At 42.0% G+C, this 23,122-nt stretch overlaps 1 pseudogene; it reads left to right on the top strand.

The window, feature by feature from the left end:
* Positions 1–1,854: 1,854 nt before the first annotated feature.
* Positions 1,855–2,673, top strand: LOC118085163 (glutathione S-transferase 2 pseudogene; annotated as a pseudogene).
* Positions 2,674–23,122: the final 20,449 nt, after the last annotated feature.

The following is a 23,122-nucleotide window of genomic DNA, read 5'->3' as shown; positions in this document are numbered from 1 at the left end:
GAACATTAATCCAAGAAGGAAGGATCAGGTAAATTCAGAATTTTCAGAGCTCAAATTACACCATTATCTGTAGGATGAAGCTACAATGGGCAATTTCCACTAGCAATAAATGGGTTTGATTATTATTCTTTAAGCTTTGCAGTGAATAGGAATAATATGAGGCCGCTATCTTGAAACACATTCAGATCCCCACTTCCCGTGGCTCTACATTTCTTTCCAGTGTTAACAGTTTGGTAATAAAGAGAACATTACATGAGTTGATGCCACGGTGATGCTCTAACTCCCCATCTGCTGTGGGGACAGGTGAGTGGGTATGGCAGTGCAGAATTTAGGCTTCTGCAGCACCATGGCGCATGCACGCATGCATACACACACACACACACATTTGTAGCAGATAAAAGTAAAGGCAATGCACACCTGGCCCCTTTCAGGATTTCCACATGGATATGTCAAAACATGAAGAGAAAGATCACCCACATCATATCTCAGAAACCCTGGGCTTTGCCTTCCTATTTGTATGTTGACATAGACTGCCCCAAGGAATAAGATCACATCAGAAAGAGCCAGCCCTAAATACGACAAGCTTAATATAATGCGGAATGAACAATACAGCTGCTGAAGGAAAAGCCTGAAGCTTGAAGTCTTAGGCAGGGTTACGTTCTTGTCTGATGTTTAAGTTTGAGGCAGGCATTCACATCTGCTGTATTTGTTGACGTTGCTTTGAGATGAGACAAAAGGTGTTTTGTCTCATCACTTTTTAGTTACATGAAGTTCATGTCACGATTAATTGAGTGATATCCGGCATATGTCTAGTCATCTTTCCTATGTATGCTGAAATGGTACTTAGTTCCAGTGAAACCTATTAAGGTATATGCCAGTGTAGTCAAAATAGACTCCCTAAGTGCAGAAATGTCTCTAACTGGGTTTTGTTTTGCTCTGTAGATCCCCTGCTGAGTATGAGGCAGAACGTGGCATTAGTTCAGTCATGTTTCAGCCCAGATTCTGAGAAATCAGCAAGTAACTAACTTCGGGTTCGAAATTTAAAAGATGTACTTTAGAAATTAATAGATAAACGGGAAGATGGGTGGGTGGATGGATGGATGAATGGGAATCAAGAGACTGGATGCTGGAACCTCAAGATTGAGAAGAGCTCTTTGCATGGAGATTCTTAAGCAAGGAAGCATTGACTTTGCAGTCACTATAGCAAATGGCTTGCCAGGAACTTTGCTGATCTCTGCCGCTTTCCCCCTCCCGGCTAGTGCATAGGAGAAACAATCCACAATCCCTGGCTTAGTGATATAACCAGAAAGCAGATTTGTTTGAGTAAAACAAACCGCAGCCTGTTAGCCAAGAACAAACATTGGCTACAGGTCATCATTTGTTTGGAACGAAACAAATCATGAAACCCACATTGGGCATAATGGGTTCCTTTTCCCTGGGTGCTAGCAAGGAGGACCATTACAATGGTTTACAATGAAGTGCAAGCAAGGCCATTAATATACAGCTCAAACATTTTTGGACCCATTCAGGTTCTAGCTGCAAAAGCAATCTTTCTGAGAGCCTTTTAAACTACTTTGTCCTCCCCTTAGATGTGTAGTGGTGTCTTCTCTTGAGACTTCTAGTCTGGTAATCTGTGTTGATCCATCGGTGGCCAGGACACCCACAGCTCTCTTCAAGCTCAATCAGGAACAGGGACTTTCAATGTCAGTATTCTTGATAAAGATCTTTGGATTGACCAAGATGGTTGCTAGAGAAATCTGAAACAAGACAAACGTACACCTCATGCTCAAAGCCAGGAGTCAAGAACAGTATTCCATGGCCCTGCTTCTGCCTGAGCTGAGCAACAGCAGCCAGGGACACCGGAGGAAGATGGGGGTGACGCTGGGCTACTGGGGATTGCCCATGCAATCCGGCTTCTTCTAGAATACACAGGGACCGCATTTGAGGACAAACAATATGCACCTGGAGATGCTCCTGATTTTGACGCAAGTCAGTGGACTAATGCGAAGGAGACGCTGGGCTTGGACTTCCCAAATCTCCCTTATCTAATTGATGGTGAGACAAAGATCACACAAAGCAACGTCATCATGAGATACATTGCTCGCAAACACAAGATGAGTGGTGAGAGTAAAAGAAGAAATGATCAGAATAGATATGCTTGAAAACCACATTATGGATCTGAGAATGGCCTTTGCGAATGTTTGCTACAGCCCAGATTTTGAAAAACTGAATCCTGAGTATCTGGAGCAGATACCTGGAAAACTGAAGCTGCTCTCCCAGTTTTTTGGGGACAGGAAGTGGTTTGCAGGAAAGAAGATCACCTATGTAGACTTTCTTGCATATGACATATTGGATCAACACTGGATGTTTGAGCCAAAGAACTTCAATCAGTTCCCAAATCTGAAGGATTTCCTTGACCGCTTTGAGGCTTTGGAGAAAATTTCTGCCTACATGAAATCTGGCCATTTCATGAAGACTCCCATCTTTTGGAGACTCGCCAAGTGGAGCTATGAAAAAGTGTAGAGGAGACTGTGAACCTTAAAGCCTCTGCAGATGGGTGTTAGCGTCCGTGATGGCCCCTGAGTGAATCACCATCCCTTCATGCTTTTAAACATGTATGTTATGCTGTGACCCTTAATCCAGACTGTCATTAATAAAAACTATTGGATACTGGGGGGGAAAAGATTAAGGTCTTTTATAACATGAACTACAAAGCTTCTGAGGCTAGGGGAACACACTGTACTTTCATTTATGATGGGACTGTGCACATATTTTGGTCCAAAGCACAGCACAATTTTTTTTAGATTCTCAAGATTACAATTTAGATGAATTCACAGCTATCATTTGTAAATCTATGGGACAAGGAAGCAAATGACTATACATTTAAAGGAACTTTGAGCTGGCTGTTGGCAGCAGCTAGCATTTCTCTTGTGCAAAAGTGGAAGACACTGCAAAGTTTACAGCTATCATTGTGGTACAAAAATGTTTGGCGTTTTCAGAAAATAATAATGCATACTTGGGAAGTCTCAGATGGATTGGCAAACCTGGAACATCTTAATGCCATATGATGGGACTTTATTACTTACACCACTACAAAAGCTGTGCATAACTCTTTAACTCTACCAGTGCATGAAATCTGGGCATCACAATAATACTTTTTGTTACTGGGCCCCTTATGTTAGTCTCATCTGACTGCGAACCAACCATGAGAATTTGTATGTTAGATTCCTCTGTTCTGTTTTGGTTTATAATATATAATTTAATTAAAAACACTTTTAAATGATCTAGAAAGCTAAGAATCAGTACACATGTGGCATAAGACGTCACATCTACTGGAAATGTCTAAAAATTGGTTATTGTGTGTCAAAATTCGCGGCTTTAAGCATACTTCATGGCAGAGATCAGCACTCCAGCACAAGGTAAAATACAGCGGATGGAATATGTGATAGTTCCAGTCTGACTACCATAGGTGAACATGCCAATGAGAGAGAGGGGTCCAGCAACAACAATTGGTTTGTATTTATAAATGCTTGACAAATGGTATATTTATTTTTGTTAAATGAATGTTGAATTTACTAGCTTTTATGTGAAAATTCAATAAATGAAATAATAGCTCTTTTTGGGGGCTGTTTTTGTACCACGAGAACTTTTCTGAAACAGGCACCAATTTCCTTTTTTGCTTCTATGGCTAATGCACCAGTTTTTGTTCATCCATAATGGGATTGTTGCCATAGCAGTGGCCACCCAAAAAGACTGCATTAAGCTCTTCTTTCATTTCCCTCTAATGTTCTCTGTAATGTGATCAAAATTCTATTAGGTGCACAACTAATACCTACAAAAGAAAAGCATGAAGAATGTTGTCATTCCCCTCAAATTACTTGCTTTGCAGTCGTATTGATTTTAGTGAGACTGCTCTGGAGTCCCTTGTGTCCTCCTGATGTAACATCTTCTGGGAAGTCTGCTCTGCTAGACTAGGCACATTTATTCTTAGATTTAACTCCACTTGTGGAAACTACGGCGTCATTTATGGCTTTTCATCCCCCCCCCCTTCTGCATTTATACCACACCCTACAAAGTGAGATATTGTCCAAGAATGGAAAATCTCCATTCTCTAGCATGCTGGAAATAGTTGAGCTTTTGGCAAACATGATAGCCCATCACTCTCTTCCAGAGAGCTATATTGCGAAGTCCAGGATGAAAGGTTGCCAGGGAGGAGATTTCAGAAAGCTTTATTTCCTGATGCAAACAATCAAGTTCATCCCATTTGCCGAAAAGAGTATAAGTATTAAGGGCTCAACTTGCATGTTACACATGAATATGTGCAATGGACAGCCGAACAGTGCACGCCTTTTCTGAAAAGCAGTGTTGGGAGGGGTGATTGGAAGAGGAAAAGCAGCAGAGGAGAGATGCTTTCTCATTTCCCCACCCATTGCTTTACTCCTTAAAAACCTAGGAATGTAGGTGGCGCTGTGGTCTAAACCACTGAGCCTCTTGGGCTTGCTGATCAGAAGGTTGGCGGTTCAAATCCATGCAATGGGGTGAGCTCCCGTTGTTCTGTCCCAGCTTCTGCCAGTCTAGCAGTTCAAAAGCATACCAGTGCAAGTAGATTAATAGGTACCACTGCGGTGGGAAGGTTAACAGAGTTTCCATGCCCTCTGGCAATTGTCATGGTGTCCCATGGCACCAGAAGCAGTTTAGTCATGCTGGCCACATTACCCAGAAAGCTGTCTGTGGACAAACGTCGGCTCCCTCAACCTAAAGCAAAATGAGTGCCGCATCCCATAGTTACTTTTAACTGGACTTAATTGTCCAGGGGTCCTTTAGCTTTTTACTGAAAAACTTCCAAGCCAAGGCACCCCACATTTGCAGGTGTGTGTTCTATCTTTCAGAAACATGTATGCAACCTTGTGGCTCTGGAGGCAGATGTTTTGCTCAGGCACGGTGTAAGGCAGGCACCACCAACCTTATCAAGCCCATTGGCGCACCTGCAAATGAAAGCATGTTCCATTCAGTTCAATGTGAAAAAGAAAAACATTGAATTGATTGATTGTTTGATTTCCACACTGCCAAATACATTTGAAATATCTCTAAGCAGTGTGCAGAAAACTGAAGCAACAACAGACAACTTAAAGAAAATACAGTATGGCAAAATACAGTGTTACATATAAAAGCATTACAATAATACAAAGTTACTAATATACTTGTAAATCAATATTGATTCATTTTCCTTCCGACACACCCTCCCTCTCAGCCTCTGGCTTCTCACCCAGGGTCCAACAAACTTTCAGTTCACCCACAAAAGTTTCATGAGAAGAGTTCCTAGAAGCAGCAGATATCACCTTGGCATCTCTAGACTTGCTTTTTATGGACATGCCCAAGGTGGATGGTTCTTCCTTAGGTTGTCCACAGATGTGTCCCATTCAGATGCACTAGAAAGCACAGGTACCAGCTGCTTTCAGCTTGTCCCATACTTCTAAGGCATGGATCTGTGCAGTATTTGCCACACTGCTTTCTCCAGGAAAACGAACTCTTCCTATGGAAAACCTAATTGATGTCTGCTCCAATTCAGCTTTCAAGATGGCGTTTTCCCAGGGGAAAGTGGTGGGACAAGCGGAACGAGCCCCTAGTCTAAGATTACAGGGACACTCTGAGAGGGTTGCGCTACTCAAGGATTTCTTCAATGTATGTGCTTTTGATCCCTAGGTGTTCTTCTGGTGCAATATACAGGGTGAGTCCTTTAAAAGAGGCCCCGTGGATACAGAGTACACATGTTCCATGGGGCCTCTTTTAAAAGACTCCTCCTGTATATGTGTGTGTGAATGAATTCCTGGATGCCAAGATCTGAGTTTGGGGCAAATACTCTTTGGTGAGAGAACCCCACTATCTATCACGATGGTGGACATTTGCTAATACCTCACAAAAGACCTAAAGGACATGTTTATTAAAGCGAAACATGCAACTTGGGTTGTATGTGTTTAGGGATTCATAAGCAGACATCTTCAGATCTAATAATAGAAAGCAACTAACAAAGTAAATTTAAAGGTTAAACCTACTCCATCCCTACCCATTGCCTCTTTCTTCCTATTCTGGCTATCCTTCATCCCTTTGTCTGTTGGTTCATATCATAATTACCTGTCTATCATGAGCACAGTGATGTTTGTCTATTATGGACGTGGCAATATTAGAAGTTCTGTTTCATTGTTTTATGCTTCTGTTTGGATGACCGAAACTTATTTATGCAACCAAAAAGTAAAAAGGTAGATACACCAGTGTAGAAAACAAATCTTTCGGACATGGTGCTAGGCAGTACATGAAGCAACATCTGATATCTCTGTCAAATTACCCTTGTGATTCTAGTTTGATTCTGGTTTTATTTCCACCATTTTAGAAAAATGTTTGACTGTGTTCAATTATTTTTTCTTTGGAATTCTGAGCCATAGGTGGGACATATGGAAAGTTGAATAGATCAGTGCTCTTGGCTATTTTCATTAAATCATTCTCTTTTAAGTTCCTAATTTTGTGGGGGGGGGAGTATTTTGTTGCAATTAGATCAGAGCCACTTGCTGGTCATGTGGCATTTTGATACAGATTAATCAATTACAGCTGCGTCCAAACAGCATGACAGCTATATTGACGGAAGCTTAAAACCTGCATCTCATCGAGTTCCACAAGGAGGCATCAATTTCTGATTGCACCATTCATTTTCTCCCTATTGCTTGAGGCCTCTCATGATTTACCATCTGTAAAGCCTCAACTGACATCATGTAGGAGAGAATGCAAGTCATAGGATCACAGTTACTATTGTCAATTATGCATCAAGGCTGCAATGCACAACCTCCTTCCGTCAGGTATATAGCTTGCCCAAATCTAACACTTGAGTATCATTGAAGCATGGCGTGGAAATGAAACCATCCATACCTGCCCTACATGCCTGTCTAGTCACCTCCTTCCCTGCCTGATTGGTGCACATTTGTTTTAATATTAAATGGCATGCACACAAGGGATTTACATACCCAGCAACCCATACATTTTGCACACACGTGAGTCTAGTTACTGGGTTCAATGGAACTTGATTTGCTCAAGTGTAGTTGCAGCATCTTAGAATGAGGTAATAAAAGGCATGTGCTGCTTACCACCATTATGAGTTTTTCTCTCTCGTCTTCTTGGTAATCACAAGTATAACACAGTGAAGGACACAGAAAAATGTCATGTTGTATGTAAAATAAAAAAAGGAAGAAACTGAAAGACACCACTTTTCATATTCACATGTCCCTGTTCTGAAATGATTCTGTCTCATACACACACACACACACACACACACACACACACACACACACACAACTGAACACTGAACACATGTCAGTTTTCTGGGCTAAACAAGTAACTTTTATTAGACAGAAGGACTGGAATAACTTCAACTAAATTTTAACAGGATTACGGAACAGTCATCCAGAATGCTACATTAAATATAACTATGAAAGCCAATTTGACAGGTGTTCAGATTTTGGTTGCACTAATAGGCCTCAAATTTCCATTTAGTAATACTTTATATACTGAATATCGTAGGACTTTGGCTAGGCGGTTTTATGTTTCTGACTTATTTGGCTTGGCTCGTGTTACATTTAAAATACTCTATCAATTAATAGGAATGAGCAAGAAGTAATTTTCTTCATTCTACACCAAATATTGCCTTTTGACTTGATTGGGGGAAAACAAACAAACCCAGAAGCGAGGTTGTATGTTATTATAGCCTTCTAGATAAAAATGCAGTGGAGCATAAAGGATATGGAAATACCTGAAACAGAGAGCCCCCAAGCTCTCTGCCATCAGGGTTCACAGTCACAGAAAACTGCAAGCACATTTAGCTGGATGGTCTTACAATCCACCTCGGACCTCCCCACTCAACATATGAAGGTTGTAGTGGTGTGCACAGTCCAACAGTACCTTCATTGATCTAATCAATAAATGCTTGAGCAAGGTAGCGAGATAACCAAGTATCTTCTATCAACTCCCACTAAGAAAATATTGGCCATCCATTCTAGGTTATGAACTCCTAAACAAAGGAAAAGTCAACCAGCAGCCATAACAATACTCTATTTTTATGTTACCTGTTCAGAGACAAAGAGATAAACAATTTGACCTCCTCTTTACTACTTCTTTGTTTGTAATAGATACCAACTAGTAGAATAAGTTAGAATGTCAGAATGTGAATCATAAGAATGGGTCCTCAGATTAGGAGAAGACCTAAGGTATTTTCAGATGTGGGGATTATTGTGTTAGTTTTCTCAGTCATAAGGCTAGAATTTTTATCCTGGCTTTACCTTCCACTTACCTGCTTTACCTGGTATTTTATGGAACTGTGGCTTTTGGACTGATATAATGTCATTTCACACTAACTTTTAAATGGCAGGAAAGATCTGCATGCCAGAATACTGCTCCCAATTTTATCACATGAAATTACAATGCAAAACTTCTGTGATTGTCTGGGTTAACTGGGTTGCAAATGGATTTCTTTCTGGAAGCAAATAACACAGGAATGGGTGCTAAACTTCTGCTAGATCCTGCTATTTTTTTCCATAAGTAGTGTTTACATTCTCTTAGAGATTATATAAAATGTGGAAATTTATCAGGCAAGGAAATGTCTGGAAAATGGAATAAAGTGCTGTCTGAGTGCAGCCCTAACAAAATAGATTCAGATTTTGCAGGCGGGGCTTAGCATAAAATAAATAGCACACTGGAGAAAACCTCCAGTTATTACTTTTCCTAAGAAAGGGACTCTGGAAAGAAAATGGAACTGTGACAGTTCATTTGTGAGTCGAGGACCCGCCACCCGCTTGAAGAAAGAAAGACACAAGGACACGATGTATTTAGGTTAATGGGCGAATAAAGGCCACCATTTTTATTAGTTACAGCATGTGAGTGGTATTGGCTTAGGAACTGGATCAAACAAACTATACATGACTCCACCCCACTCAGCGGGGTGTCATTCAAGGGTTAACAACCAGAAGGTGGAGCTTGTTGATGCAAATACAACTGGAAGCTCTCCCTGATGTCACCGGGATTCGTGACCACTGCTCCATAGAAGGTGTATGTACACTGGGTTGTATACTGAAGACTATGTCTAAACACTGCGATTATCCGGATCACTGTCTCACCGGATGAATTTAGTTACATAGATTGTACAGCTGACTGTTGCTTCGCTGCGGTTTATAAAGACATATATTTTGCCCTTTACTCATCGGTCTACTATCGGTCTTTTGGATCATGGCCCTAGCCACCAGCAGGGCATCGGACAGGATCCACGACCGCCAGATTCCTTTAACGGAATACCAAATAAGTGGAGGGGTAGGCGATAGCCCGGATCTGCCCTCCACTACACCACACATATTCCAATGCCTAACCGCCAATACCAGAAAAGTTGTGACTATTTGCTACCAGGAAGGTGAAAAAGCAAGAGGCTGGAGCCAATTTGCCAAATGGATACAAATTCCTACCAAGGTAACCAAGTCCATAGCAATGTCATAGGCATACAAATGACCTAAATGGAGGGTGGGCAGGAGATCTGACGCAAACCGGGACACGATGAGGGCTCAGGGCTGCCATGTCTGCTTAAGTGCGGCTAAACCCCGCCCCTGAGCCAGCCCTATTGGCTGGTTGCAGGAGGTGTGGCACGGTAGCCGGGATAGCTGATGCAGGGGGCCAAAACAGCCCCCTGCCGATGCGGGAACCGGCTCCAGCTCACAACTCCTCCCCTCTGGAAGGAGGAGAGGCTTTCCCAGACAACTATTGTTTTCAATGCACTGTTTCTTGCAAGTCTATGACAAAATCATGACAAGAGATGGGAAAGGAAATCGTCATTAATATTTTTCCTAATGGAAAATGATGTTATGAAAAACCCTCTTTTTCTGGATGCAATTTTGCTAAATGACATACAGTGTCAACAAAGCAAGAAAATGAATTTCAGACTGCTAAAAAGGTGTTGGAACATACTTCACTGACATATCTGAAACTGCATTCCTATGTCCTAACTTGGGGTAGAAACTGTTAAAATAGTCCCATTCTCAGACTTCAACAGAATCAGACCTAGACTGTGAAATTTTGTTTATTTTTATTTTATTTTCAAATTTCTCAGACAGGCAAAGGGCCTTGAATCTAAAAATCTACTTCTAAGAGTACTTCATGTTTGAATTTACTTATGTACAGATATGTCTAATTAATCAAATGCAGTGGCCAAAGACATTCAATCTGTTTTTCTTCAGTTGGCTTGGCTCTGCTGTTCAGATGATGATCAAAACAAACCATATCCTCCCTGTGTGGAAAATGCATTTATATAAGGTATGCAAAACAGGATGTGACAAAATTCTGGAGAGAAAGCACAACACTGCCTGCGCATGGGGTTCTGGTATAAATCAGTCTTCAGCACTGGGATTCATGCTGGAGGCTGCACCAATTGTTTCATTCAGCAAATGCTAAGGGAATGGGGCAAGCACAAAAAATGTGGGGAGATGAATGACATCATGGATTTACATTGTCAAGGAATGACATCATAGCTGCTTTCAGTTAAGCAAAAATATTCCCTGCAGTGGTTTGTTCATTTGAGTGTTTCCTTGATTAATTAACAGCAGTAATGACTTGTTTAAGGTGTGTCCTTCTATACTATTGTGGTGCCAAAACATATATCCAGCATTTTGAAAAAGCATTCCCTATCAATTAATGAGAAAAGAAATTACATTTTAAAACTATGGAAGGGGAGAGGGAAAATGTGTGAAATTCTCATGGGTGAGGTGCAGGTTTCTTCAGGCACTGATCTTACTTTTGATGTGATCTAGTAGATTTCTAGCAGAGTTAAATCATCTTTCCCATGGTGTACACTCTGCAGCCTCCCCAGGTGCATGCACTCCCATTAAAATCAGGGGAAGACTTCATGACTTAAGTCCGCCCATGGGATGTTTTCAGATCAGGAAGCCAAGGAGGCTGCAAGAGTGCTGGAAATGTGTTTACTGGAAAGAAATAGGCTTATGCCGCCCTTGGCTACCTTGTGCTTGTAAAGTCTGCACCCACTGGAATTCTAAAGAAATTCTACAATGCTCTGAGCATTTTTTTTTAAAAAAAATGGAAGCCTCTTTCATAGGGGGAGGAAGCTTTTGAGAAATTTGAGGGCAAATTTTGGCACATCACTAGTTAAAGAACATGACAAGGGTCCCAGGTTCATTTCCAGACAGGGCTCAGAAAGGCTCCCATGTGAAATTGTAGGGTGTGTTTCTCAAAAGGATTGACTATGCGCTCCCCTTTGATGCAAACTCTTTTCTCATTAAGTGATGGAGGAAGATAGAAAAAATGCAGGGGGGCTAAATCCAAAGGGCAGGAGGGGCCAGAGGCGGAAGTGAGCACAGCAACAAAGGTAAATTTTACCTTTGAGCAGTAGGCTAGTTTCTACCCACACCTCTCTTGTTCTCCATCTAGGCAAGCAAAGGGCATGGTCAGAGTTCAGGGGCATGTCCCAGTCAAGCAAAAACACTTGAGGATGCGCAGCAGGGCTGCTGAGAGCATGACCTGGGGAGGCAGAGCATTGCTGGGAAGTGGGCGTGATGTGGGCGGGGGGGTCTTGAGGGCCAGACAGAGATGCTTGGTGACCTGCATTTGGTTCACTACCCCTGCTCTACAACCTGCTACCATCACAGACTCTCTCTCTCTCCACAACTTGTCACTGACTGCGAAAAAGGGCTTACATGAACTACAAAGCTTTGAAGACACCTACACAGAAGTGCTGTAACATTAGCCCTTTCACTGAAATTCACACAGATTTCTATTAATTATACAAACAGATAATCAACAATGAGCATTTTGTTTCACGATAAACTTCTCCATTTGGGTCAATTCTCTCTATGATTACTTGCAAACATGTTATCATATCCCCCACACAGACCAAAACCAAAATCATCCCTCACTCTCATGTACTTTACTGTGGGAGTGGGAGATTGAATTCCCAAGTGGCTTTCCACCATAACTAGGCCTGGGCATTAAAAATTCTGGAGGACAATATGATGAGGAGCATAGATGAGCCAGCAGCAACAGCATGAACCAAACAGGAATGGATAACACTTTCCTGAATGCTCATAATCAAACCAAGAGAGGTTCTCTCATCTGTCCCTTCTAGAATTTGATCCACTTCCTAATGTATTCCATTATCACAACTGGAACGGAACCTGGAAAGGAAGCCATTCCTTTTTAAATATATATATGGAGATATAGTAAGATTTCTATCCTACTAAAATACCACTGTTAATAACAATAATGTTCAAATTTGCATTCTGTAAGGCAAATCTCCCTCATTGTGAATAGCTTCCCAATATTTGCATCCATACTGAAGGCTAGTCCATTTTCTCTCACTGTCTTGGTTTCAACAAGTTGCAAACATACCTGATTCTCAAGTCCCCTCGTTCTCTCAACATCTGTAGAACAAGTGCAACTTTGACTAATGGTGCGTGCCCTACACAATGCTGGAGACATTAGGGTATTGTTGAAGGAACGCTGGGGATTGCAGCTGGCAGAGGAAGGCAAATCTATGTGAAGACAATAGAGAGAGAAAAAAGACCCTGTAAAACAACTCACTTGAGAGGTTATTCATAGTTCTCAGAATATGAATCCTCGGGTGTTTTGTTTCAACTGTTAAATTAGTAGTGTTTTTAATAATTATGAGTAATGCAAGTCAAGCAAATCCTTGAACACATATTGGTGCTGGAACAAGGTCCATATTTGTCAAAGGCAGCAACTTCCAGATGTGTGTGCGGTACATTAGCCAGGATTTTTCCATCTTGAGATTGTACACTATCCCAATCGCTCCTTTCTTCATAGAGCCATGATAATGAAAAAGTCTGTAGAGCTTTCTAGGATTATATTTCCAACAATAATATTTAAATCAGCTGTCCTGAACCTGGTGTCCTCCAGATGTTTGGAGTATAAGCCACATCAGCCCCAGCAAGCATGACTGATGGTCAGGGATGATGGGACTAAGGGAAGTACTGTAGCTCAGTGGTAGAGCACCTACTTTATGTGAAGAAGGATCCAGAGCTGGAAAAGATTCCCTGCCTGAAACCCTGGAGAACTGCTGGCAGTCAATGTGGACAATATTGAGCTCCACAGACCAATGGTCTGATTCAGCATAAGACAGCTTCCTGTGTTCCCGGAGTTGTAGTCTAAAATATTTGGAGGGCACCAGGTAGGGGAAGGTTGCTTTAGACCCTTAAAAAATATTATTGAGGGACTATTTCTCTGCACATGTTGCATTGACATTAGCATCTTAGAGTGTGCTTGAGAGAGCAGGTTGAGCACAGGAACACTTTTCCCTGTTGGGATGACTTCATTTATGGTGAAAGCACCACCATATGTAGTCCTTAAAGACGTCAGAGCCCATCCCATCCATTTCTTTTCTTTTTCAACCAACAAGTGGCAATGCAGTTACTAAATCAAACAGCTTGGAACATAATGGAGAGGAGAAATCGTATATGAATCCGATTTTGAAAAGGAAGCTTGAGAGAATACTAAAGGTTAATCTTTGTCAACTTCTTCCCTGGAATATTTAGCTACTCTGCAATGTGCTCATGCTAAACCAGATATCTCTTCTCTTAAAAAAGAAAGAGCTACAATCTACTGACAGCTATGTATGGCCTAGTAGGTGAAGGATGAGAAACTGAACACACACACACACACACACACACACACACACACACACACACCCTTGTAGATAAGGTTTGGCCTTTTTTTGGCCATCTGTAACAGGTCTTGGGACCCAGGTGGCGCTGTGGTTAAACCACTGAGCCTAGGGCTTGCTGATAAGAAGGTCGGCGGTTCGAATCCCTGTGATGGGGTGAGCTCCCGTTGCTTGGTCCCAGCTCCTGCCAACCTAGCAGTTCGAAAGCACGTCAAAATGCAAGTAGATAAATAGGAACCGCTACAGCGGGAAGGTAAACGGCGGTTCCATGTGCTGCTCTGGTTCACATGACCTGGAAGCTATACGCCGGCTCCCTCGGCCAATAATGCGAGATGAGCGCGCAACCCCAGAGTCGGTCATGACTGGACCTAATGGTCAGGGGTCCCTTTACCTTTACCTTTACCTAACAGGTCTTACTTCTGAATAGGCAGGGCAAGACAGCGATCTTGGTACATTTTCATTCTGCAGCTCAGTTGAAATGCTCTTTTATATCATACTCTCTTTTTTAACCATTAAAAAGTGCTGAGGTATTGCTTGCACACTTTGGGGGGAGCAAATCTTTTATTTTATCTTAGCATTTAAAGTTTAGTATCATTTTAAAATCTCAAATGATTTTAAAATCCTAGGGCACGATCCTTGGGCAGCAGTGGGGCTTACGTGAGCACCACATCGGAAGTGGGGAGAAGGCAAGAAAATTACTCGAGTTTCTTGTTCCAGCTTCACGCTGGTGCAGCAAACAAGCCTGGATCAAGTCTTCACCACAACCTGCCAGTAGCTGAATTGGCTTGGGAACCAGCAGATCCTTGGCTGGCTCAGCTCTGCCGCCAAAACACCCCATTTGGTGGTTTCAGCCAACCACCCCTAGCAGAGAAAACACTGGTGGTAGCTTCTGCTTGCCTGTGCTTTGGGCCAGGGGAGCTCCCATGGCAAGGGAGCCTCTCTCCCAGTGGAGCCTGGCACACTCAGTGGCACAGCCAGGCAGTGCTGAGCAGAGGGACAGCTCTGCCTCATCCAAATCCACTCCAGCACTATCTCTCTGTGTCTCACCTTTCTTCCATCGCAGAACTCAAAGCAAGATATATGCAGTTCCCACTCGGTCTCCTGTCCAGCCACTGAGCAGTTCCAGACCCGATCAGCCTCAGCAAGATGGCTGCATCATATAAACACATAAATCTGAAAACAGAACCACAAAGATTACAGTCTTCATACTGCTTACCCCAAAATATTGCTGATATACTATCATGCACTCCCCACTTCCCCAAATGGTGAGAAGTTCCAGAAGCAGCATGACAGCTTTTAGCTTCCTTGGGATTAGAGCAGTAGAGACATACAACATCTTTGCAATATTTACTTTGTTTACAAACCCAGCATATGTGGAGGTCAACAGGCATTCATATATATGCAGACAGCACAGCCTACATCAATTTTCCAGGGAGCAACTTGCTTTCCATCCTCCATGCCCCTTGGCTCCATCCCAGTTTGCCAGAATTCAAGGCAAGGAAATTCTCAATTTCAGCTTATTTCAGCCAGAAATTCTCCTCTCTCGTTTATTTCCCCCCCTCTCTCCTTGTTCAATCATTCCCCACTTAATTATCAATGGTGCGAGCGGAAGACTAGGGCCACACTATCTGGCCCTGACCACACCACTGCATCTCCATCAACACTGCCTCCCTGCTGTCTATGCATTAGGGGAGAAGCCTCTGTTTTATGTTCATAGGCTGATCCCCCTTGGGATGTAAATCACACATCATGGGAGAAGCCTAGGCCCATAGAAAAGGTTCCACTCTACATAATTTCCTCCCCAACATGTTAAACTATGGAATTCGTTCCCACAAGATATAGGGTTGACCACCAACATGGATGGCTTTCTCTAAAGAAGATTAGAGAAATTCCTGAGGATAAAGCTGTCAATGGCTACTAACCATGGTGGTTGCCGGTATGTTCTGCATTTGCTGTTGGAGGCAGTATGTTTCTGAATATCAGTTAGTGGAAACTGTGGGAGGGGACACAGTCACCTATTGTCCTTTGATTCTCTCAATGAAAGAAAACCCAAGCAGGAATGTTGTTGTTGTTTTTTTTTGGGGGGGGGGACGGGACGGGACTGAGAATCACTCTGAAGAGATGGGAGATACCTACAGGGAAAGGATTGCATTTCCAAAATATGGAATCTGCATTTGTGGTTAACAAAATTTGGTTTAACGTTATACCAGTTCCAAGAATCTTCAGTTTGCTTAAATTCAAACGGCTGTTTCTGAATCATGTTTGGTAAACGAAGAAAACCCAAGCATTCTTCTCTGGCCTGATTAGAGCACTGAAGGCATGGGGCACATTATGGCCATGAATTGTTTTCATTCCCCACATTCATATGCAAATTATCCGTTTATCATCGTCTCAGTCGAAGAACACATAACAGATGCCTAAATGTTTCTTATCATGTACACAATCTGAGCATTCAAACTTGCGGGGGCGGGGGGGCGGGGTTATGTGCAATACCTTGAGATTTAGAAACTTTTATTGGATTTATAAGCAATGAAAATTGCTTGGAGCTTCTTGCATTTAATAAGGTTCTTATTTAAGACAAATGCCATTTAAGTCTGTTTTTCATTTTTGACTTGGAATAGATGACACTTAAGTTAATAGCTTAAAGGACGTGGGTGGCGCTGTGGGTTAAACCACAGAGCCCAGGGCTTGCTGATCAAAAGGTCAGCGGTTCAAATTCCCGTGATGCGGTGAGCTCCTGTTGCTCAGTCCCAGCTCCTGCCCACCTACATAGCTGCCAAGTTCTCCCTTTTTTTAAAGGGAAATTCCCTTATGCTGAATAGGCTTCCTCGTGAGAAAAGGGAAAACTTGGCAGCTATGCACCTAGCAGTTCGAAAGCATGCCAAAGTGCAAGTAGATAAATAGGTACTGCTCCGGTGGGAAGGTAAACGGCGTTTCCGTGTGCTGCTCTGGTTCGCCAGAAGCGGCTTAGTCATGCTGGCCACATGACCTGGAAGCTGTACACCGGCTCCCTCAGCCAGTAAAGCGAGATGAGCGCCGCAACCCCAGAGTTGTCTACGACTGTTAATAGCTTATACATTTTTTCTCCTTTTGTGTGCCATCCAAACGACTTATCCTACATATGTGCTTGTGATTACAAATCAGCAAATAATTCATAACATATTCCATTGGGGGCATATCTAAAAAGAGACCACATGAGTCTCTGATGTATTCATAGCAACTTAGTTAAGCAACTTTAGCAAATAATCCTTTATGTCTAGTTTACAGGCATTTTTCTTGAGCAAGTTATTAGTCATACATTGAGCAAGCTTGATAGCATCGACAAAGTCAGCTGGTAATGATTACCCCCCCCCCCACACACACACTGTTTTTACATCAGAACAGGGTTCTATATAAAAAAGCAATAGGATTTCACTGATAATGCCATAGATTTTAAGCACTTCACCGAGTGGCAGATATTAAAGGCCTGACACATAGGGATGTAAGAATGCTGTTTCTGTTCTGTCTTTTATTAATCACTATAATCACTTTTCCTCTTCTGCCGCAGTTTGGTTTCTGCCAATTCTACATTATTTGTCTTGCTAGCTTATTTTACTTTTTAGACATAACCTTTTTATTAACTTTTCAAATTTTACAAATTATTTTAAACAACCCTCAGAATAAATCTCTCATATCCGTTGACTTCCCATCCACCCTTCCATGATGTTCTTTTCTTACCTTATAAAGCTCCTGTGCTACTTATATTTTACCCATTATATGTGTTAATTATCAGTTATTAAACTGCAAATCTCACCTGCTCCTATACTTCAAATCCTGCATATGTTTAAACATAACCATAATATTTTAATAGCATAGCCACAATATTTTTTTTTGCCAATATTCCATTCTTCAAGAAATTTTTCTGCATTCTGTTCTTTAATTCTCATTTGTTTTAGTTTTGTTGGGTTAGTGTTGGTTAAATGTTTAGTTGGGGTTGGCAATTATTTTAATTTGGGTATAATTGTAAACTGTCTATTGTTTTTATTGGTTTCTATTGGTTTCTATTGGTTGGTTTGTTGCTTGTATAGGATATTCTGCTTTTTGATGTTTGATGTTTTTTTGTGCTTTTATATATGCTGTAAGCCTCCCAGAGTGGCTGAGGAAACCCAGCCAGATGGGCAGGATAACCCCCCCCCCACACACACACACACAATTATTATTTTATTATTATAATATTCTGTCATCTTCATAAGCCAATCTTTCATTGGGAATTCTTCTTTCCATTTTTGCACATAAACTATTATTGCTGCCGCCGTAGCATGCATAAACAAATCAAACAATTCTTTCGGAAGCTCTGGTGTGGTTTTTCTTCAGATCATATAAAGCTTTCACCTTTCACTATCTTATTCTGCATAAGTTACTGCCATGCGCCCTGGCGAGAGCGGATGGTCAGAGCCTGAGAAATTAAGGAAGAAGCTTGGAGAGTTGGAGCCAAGGCATCCCGCGGAGGGTGCTAGCTGTTGTCAGTCAGAAATGATGTCATTTTAGGGGGGGGTTCACTTCCTTCTCAGTGTTTCTAGAAGTTAACAGTGAGGGAAAGTCTATGGCAGCAGGACCACCAAACCCTGAACCCTGGCCATCATGCCCCAGCCAGGTCAGAAGGTGTTTGTGAGAGGACAGCAGGAGGGAAAAGGAGTAGTCTAGTTCCAGGGTTCAGAGTTTGGGGGGCTTGTTTGTTTTCCTCTCCACCACTGGAACCCTGATGGCAAAAGGGCAATTGTGCTTTACATATTGGCCATGAAAGGGTTTCCGAGGGCAGGCAGCAAGCAGAGAGGAGAAACTGCAAAGCTCCAATGTATTCAGAGCACCTTCCAAGGTTTCCTTCGTTTTTAGTGAAACTAGGCATATGTCATGTGGTATTGCTAAACTGTCAGGCTGAAGTCAGCCCAATTCTGTTTGTTTGTCTTCATTAAAAATAATCCCAGCGTGGTGGACAACAAACAATACACAATAGAACCAGTTACATAAAATCAGCAGAGCATAAACTCATAACCATATACACACCCATGAAAGCAGGCTAACCAATTCCACTATATTACAGACGGAAATCTGATTTATTGCGCTTCCTCAGTGGAAACTAGATGCTTCTCATCTTTCTCTCTTCTTTTTTTTTAAAAAAACTAGGCAGTAACAATAGCTACTGGCCTCTGTTCTCTCCCTGACCCCACTACTGGAGCTTAGATTTCTCCTTCTCCATGGAGAAACTACAGTTTTGCCTGTTACAAGATAACATAAAACCATGGCCTCCTCTACATCATACATTTACAGCACTCTTGTACCACGTTAACAGTCAAGGCTTTCCCCAAAGAATCCTGGGAACTGTAGTTTGTTAAGAGTGCTGAGAATTGTTTGGAAACCCCTAAGAGCTACTACTATCAGCAACCTGTCAGTTCCTTAACAAGCTATTCAGTCTAGTGTGTCATAGAACTAGCATTCTTTTGCCCCAAACACAAGTGCAGAAGACTCCCATTCATGGTGTCTCTATAAACATTATCTTAAAATAGGTGATATAGCCCCTCCAAGTGTCCCTATTTTCCAGGGACAGTCCTGGATTTACAGAAGCCATCCCATTTTCTGATTTGCCCTGCTCTTCCTTGGGATGTTCCTATTTACAACGGAGAACTGTTGGAAGGCGTGCCTCTAGTTTCATCAGAGAAATGTTGGAGGATATAGAATAGGACGCCCCTATTTTCATCGGAGAAATGTTGGCGGGTATGTGATATGATTGTTATGGTAATGGCTGATTACGGATCCTGAGCTGAGCATAAATGCAGCTTGATTAACGATCCCTCTGTAGATCCCAAGCATTCCTTGGGGCGCAGCCACTTGGAGGAGGCAATCCCTGGCCTAGTCTGTAGTGCCCACAGTTACAAGGAGTGTATGTTGGCAACAATTTGCTTGCCTCCACAACTTTAAAATGTGCTGCCAGTTCTATGTGCATTGACCCTGGAAATGTGGCAGCTATATTGAGGCATGCAGTGGGCCGGAAGATAGCTTTATTCATAGCCTGCATCCCCAGAGATAGGCAGATCATTCTGTGTGAGTAGATTTCCAATGAGATGAAATGAGCCTACTTTTTGTTTTGAATCTTGTTCCTTTATATATTTCTCTGTGCCACATTTACATGTCCCTATACGTGTAATCAGCTGGTTTTAATTTGCATTGATTTCTATGGAATAAAGAGCCTTGAGCTTGAAAGAGAAGCATATAACTGTGTGGGAAATTTCTCTCTCTCAACTGAATGTGAGTACACAAGTGAAGATTTCAAAAGAAAACCACCCTCTTTCAAAGGCTACAGAAATAGTTGGGGAATGACTTTTAAAGCTGTCATTTGAGTTCTCATCAATCCACACAGTGCACACTTACGTTCTCTGTGTGATAGTCTGACATCTTCACACATTTTAAAGATCATACACTCTAGCATGCTTTGCATGGGTTTCGTGGAACCTACCCAAAAGGAGATTTCCCCCCACCCCATGTGCTGGAATTGACACCGGTCTTGAAAGATCTTCATTGGCACCCAGTAGGTTTCTGAGAACAATTCAAAGTATTGGTACTGACCTTTAAAGCCCTAAATGGCCTCGGTCCAGTATACCTGAAGGTGCGTCTCCACCCCCATCGTTCTGGTCGGACACTGAGGTCCAGTACCGAGGGCCTTCTGGTGGTTCCCTTGCTGTGAGAAGCCAAGTTGCAGGGAATCAGGCAGAGGGCCTTCTTGGTAGTGGCTCCTGCCCTGTGGAACGCCCTCCCATCAGATGTGAAAGAGAAAAACAGCTACCAGATTTTTAGAAGACATCTGAAGGCAGCCCTGTTTAGGGAGGCTTTTAATGTTTAATCAATTATTTTATTTTTCTGTTTGAAGCTGCCCAGAGTGGCTGGGGAAACACAGCCAGATGGGCGGGGTATAAATAATATATTATTATTATTATTATTATTATTATTATTATTATTATTATTACTTTTATTATTATTGACAACTTGGAATCAAGCTTCACAAAGTTAGCCATGGTATGAGGACCCACTTCAGTACAAGTGAACTGACAATTGTTGTTTCTGTGCTTGTTCTGACATAGAATTGTTTTTATGTTGGAACTGTGCAATGGAGCTATGAGAAATCTCAAAGACAAAACATGAACAACAGTTGTTTGTTTTATTAATTTATTAATTAATTGGTTTATTATTCCAATTAATTTATTAATCAGGTTGAACCCTGACAAGACTAAGTACTTTTCTTGGGGGACTCCCTGGTCCTGAATGGGGTAACTGTGCCCCTGAAGGAGTAGGTGTGCAGCCTGGGAGTCATTTTGGACTCACAGCTGTCCATGGCGGTTGCCTTACTGTGAGAGGTAAATTTACAGGGATCCAGCACAGGGCCTTCTCGGCGGTGGCATCCTCCCTTTGGAGCACCTTCCCATCAGGGAGATAAAGAATTACACAACTTTTAGAAAACATCCTGGTTTAGGGAATCCTGGTTCAGGGAAGTTTTTAATGTCTGACATTTTATTATTTTTTTATATTATGCTTGAAGCCACCCAGAGTAGCTGGGAAAACCACCAAGGCAAAACCATCTCTGTTAAAGACCTGCCTGGTTTAGACAGAACCACATAATTGTAGAGTTGGAAGGGACCCCAAAGGTCATCTAACCCAACCCGCTGCAATGCAGGGATCTCAGCTGAAGCTTCTATGACAGATGGACATCTTGATGCTCCTTACATTTTATACCAGGAAAAAGAAACATCTGAGGAGAAAGATTTGACTAGTGATGCAAGTAAGATGTTTTATTTAAAGGATTATTTTCCTCCATGCACAGTTACATTGAGTATACCCAACTTGAGCTCTGAAAATAAATAGATAATCATCAGCCACACATCCAGCTCTTATAGTTCACAGACACCTTGTCCAAGCAGCAAGCCCTTGTGGTGCTAGAATATGCTAGATCCTGCTTTGATGCGGAAGGAGGGGTTGTAAGCAGTAGCCTCCTCTTGTGTAGAATCATTGAAGCCCAAGTCTGTTGTGAACTGCTTCAACTATCCTCTTATGTGACTGGCCACATTTATCACAATGAAGAAAAGGCACAAGGACCTACAAGTGACAGGGGCTATATCATCACCATTATTTTGATAGTTAAAACCATGCTCAAGGTGGCTTACGACAGGGAAAGATTTACATAATTACAAAAGTGGCCATAAACAATGGATTAAAAAGTGCACAACAAAATTGAACAATTGGCATGTATATCATAATAAGATATAAGAATAAAGATACAAAAATTAACATCAATGGTAGATGCTTCCCAAAAAATACTTAGCTGTGTGAAGGCCCTAATGTGACTGATGTTTTAAAAGTTCTTAGTTGTGGTCCAGTGACTGATCCACAAAGGCACACAATGTTGGGACAACAATCTCTGTCAACTCACACCTTGCTGGAGTGCAGAAACTCTCTGCTTGTGGACCATTACATGGGCTAAAAGCCTTTCAAAGTGACATGAACCATGTTGAAATCCTACCCTTTTAAGTGCTTTCACACAAACTCCATGTGGCTGTTATATTGAATCTGCCTTCCAGGTTCACCCGCAGTGCTAAGCAATATCTTAGCTCCAATTTGTAATATGTTGTACTTTTCTTTTCATCTTTTTCAGCACACACATGTGGTCTATTCATATGAGCAGTGCAACATGCAAATCAGCAACTCATTAAAGACAGTGGCAGAAATTTCATGATGAAAAGGAGCTCTGCAATGCAGCCAATGGAACGGAGGCCTGTGGCTGTTGCTGCTGTATTCCAGGAACTGCCAACTCACGTTTTAAGCTGCCTAGGCAAGTAGGACAGTCAGATGATCCACAGATTTGTTAATTGTTTCATTCTGTTTGAAAGAACAATATGTGGAGGAAATGGGAGAGTCCAAAATCAACCTCGTTCCTCTGACAGATCATGTTTTCTGGCTTACAATCTGAGCCAGGTTTATGTTATAGGATGAAGCTTGGAAATAACTACCAGCCATCATTGCCTTTTCACCCCAGATGTGCTTCTGCCATGAATAATACTTTCCCCTCTTATGGACAACGGTGTGTCTGTGCGAGTCCACATTCGTGGGAAAGTGCAGAGAGGGCAATGGGATGCTGTAACAGCATCTCGCCAAATGTCGCTGACAGATTTGCAAACAGTTTTTCTCTTTTCATCCTCGTCGTTGATAAAAAACAGAGAGAAATGAGTCATAATTAAGAGGGTTCGCCGCAATGTTCTCAACATACACATCTGCAACAGACCCTTAAGAAACTTCTGTCCTGTCCTCCCTTACCCATCCTCATGGACTGCCTAACAACGTGGATACATTTTTCTCCCCTCTTCTGTTGCTAGGTGATGGATGTGCTGG

The sequence above is a fragment of the Zootoca vivipara genome, chromosome 4 (genome assembly GCF_965207765.1).
Source record: "Zootoca vivipara chromosome 4, rZooViv2.hap1.1, whole genome shotgun sequence".
NCBI lineage: Eukaryota > Metazoa > Chordata > Lepidosauria > Squamata > Lacertidae > Zootoca > Zootoca vivipara.
The sequence above is the reverse complement of the archived record's forward strand: the minus strand, read 5'-3'. Positions and strand labels throughout refer to the sequence as shown.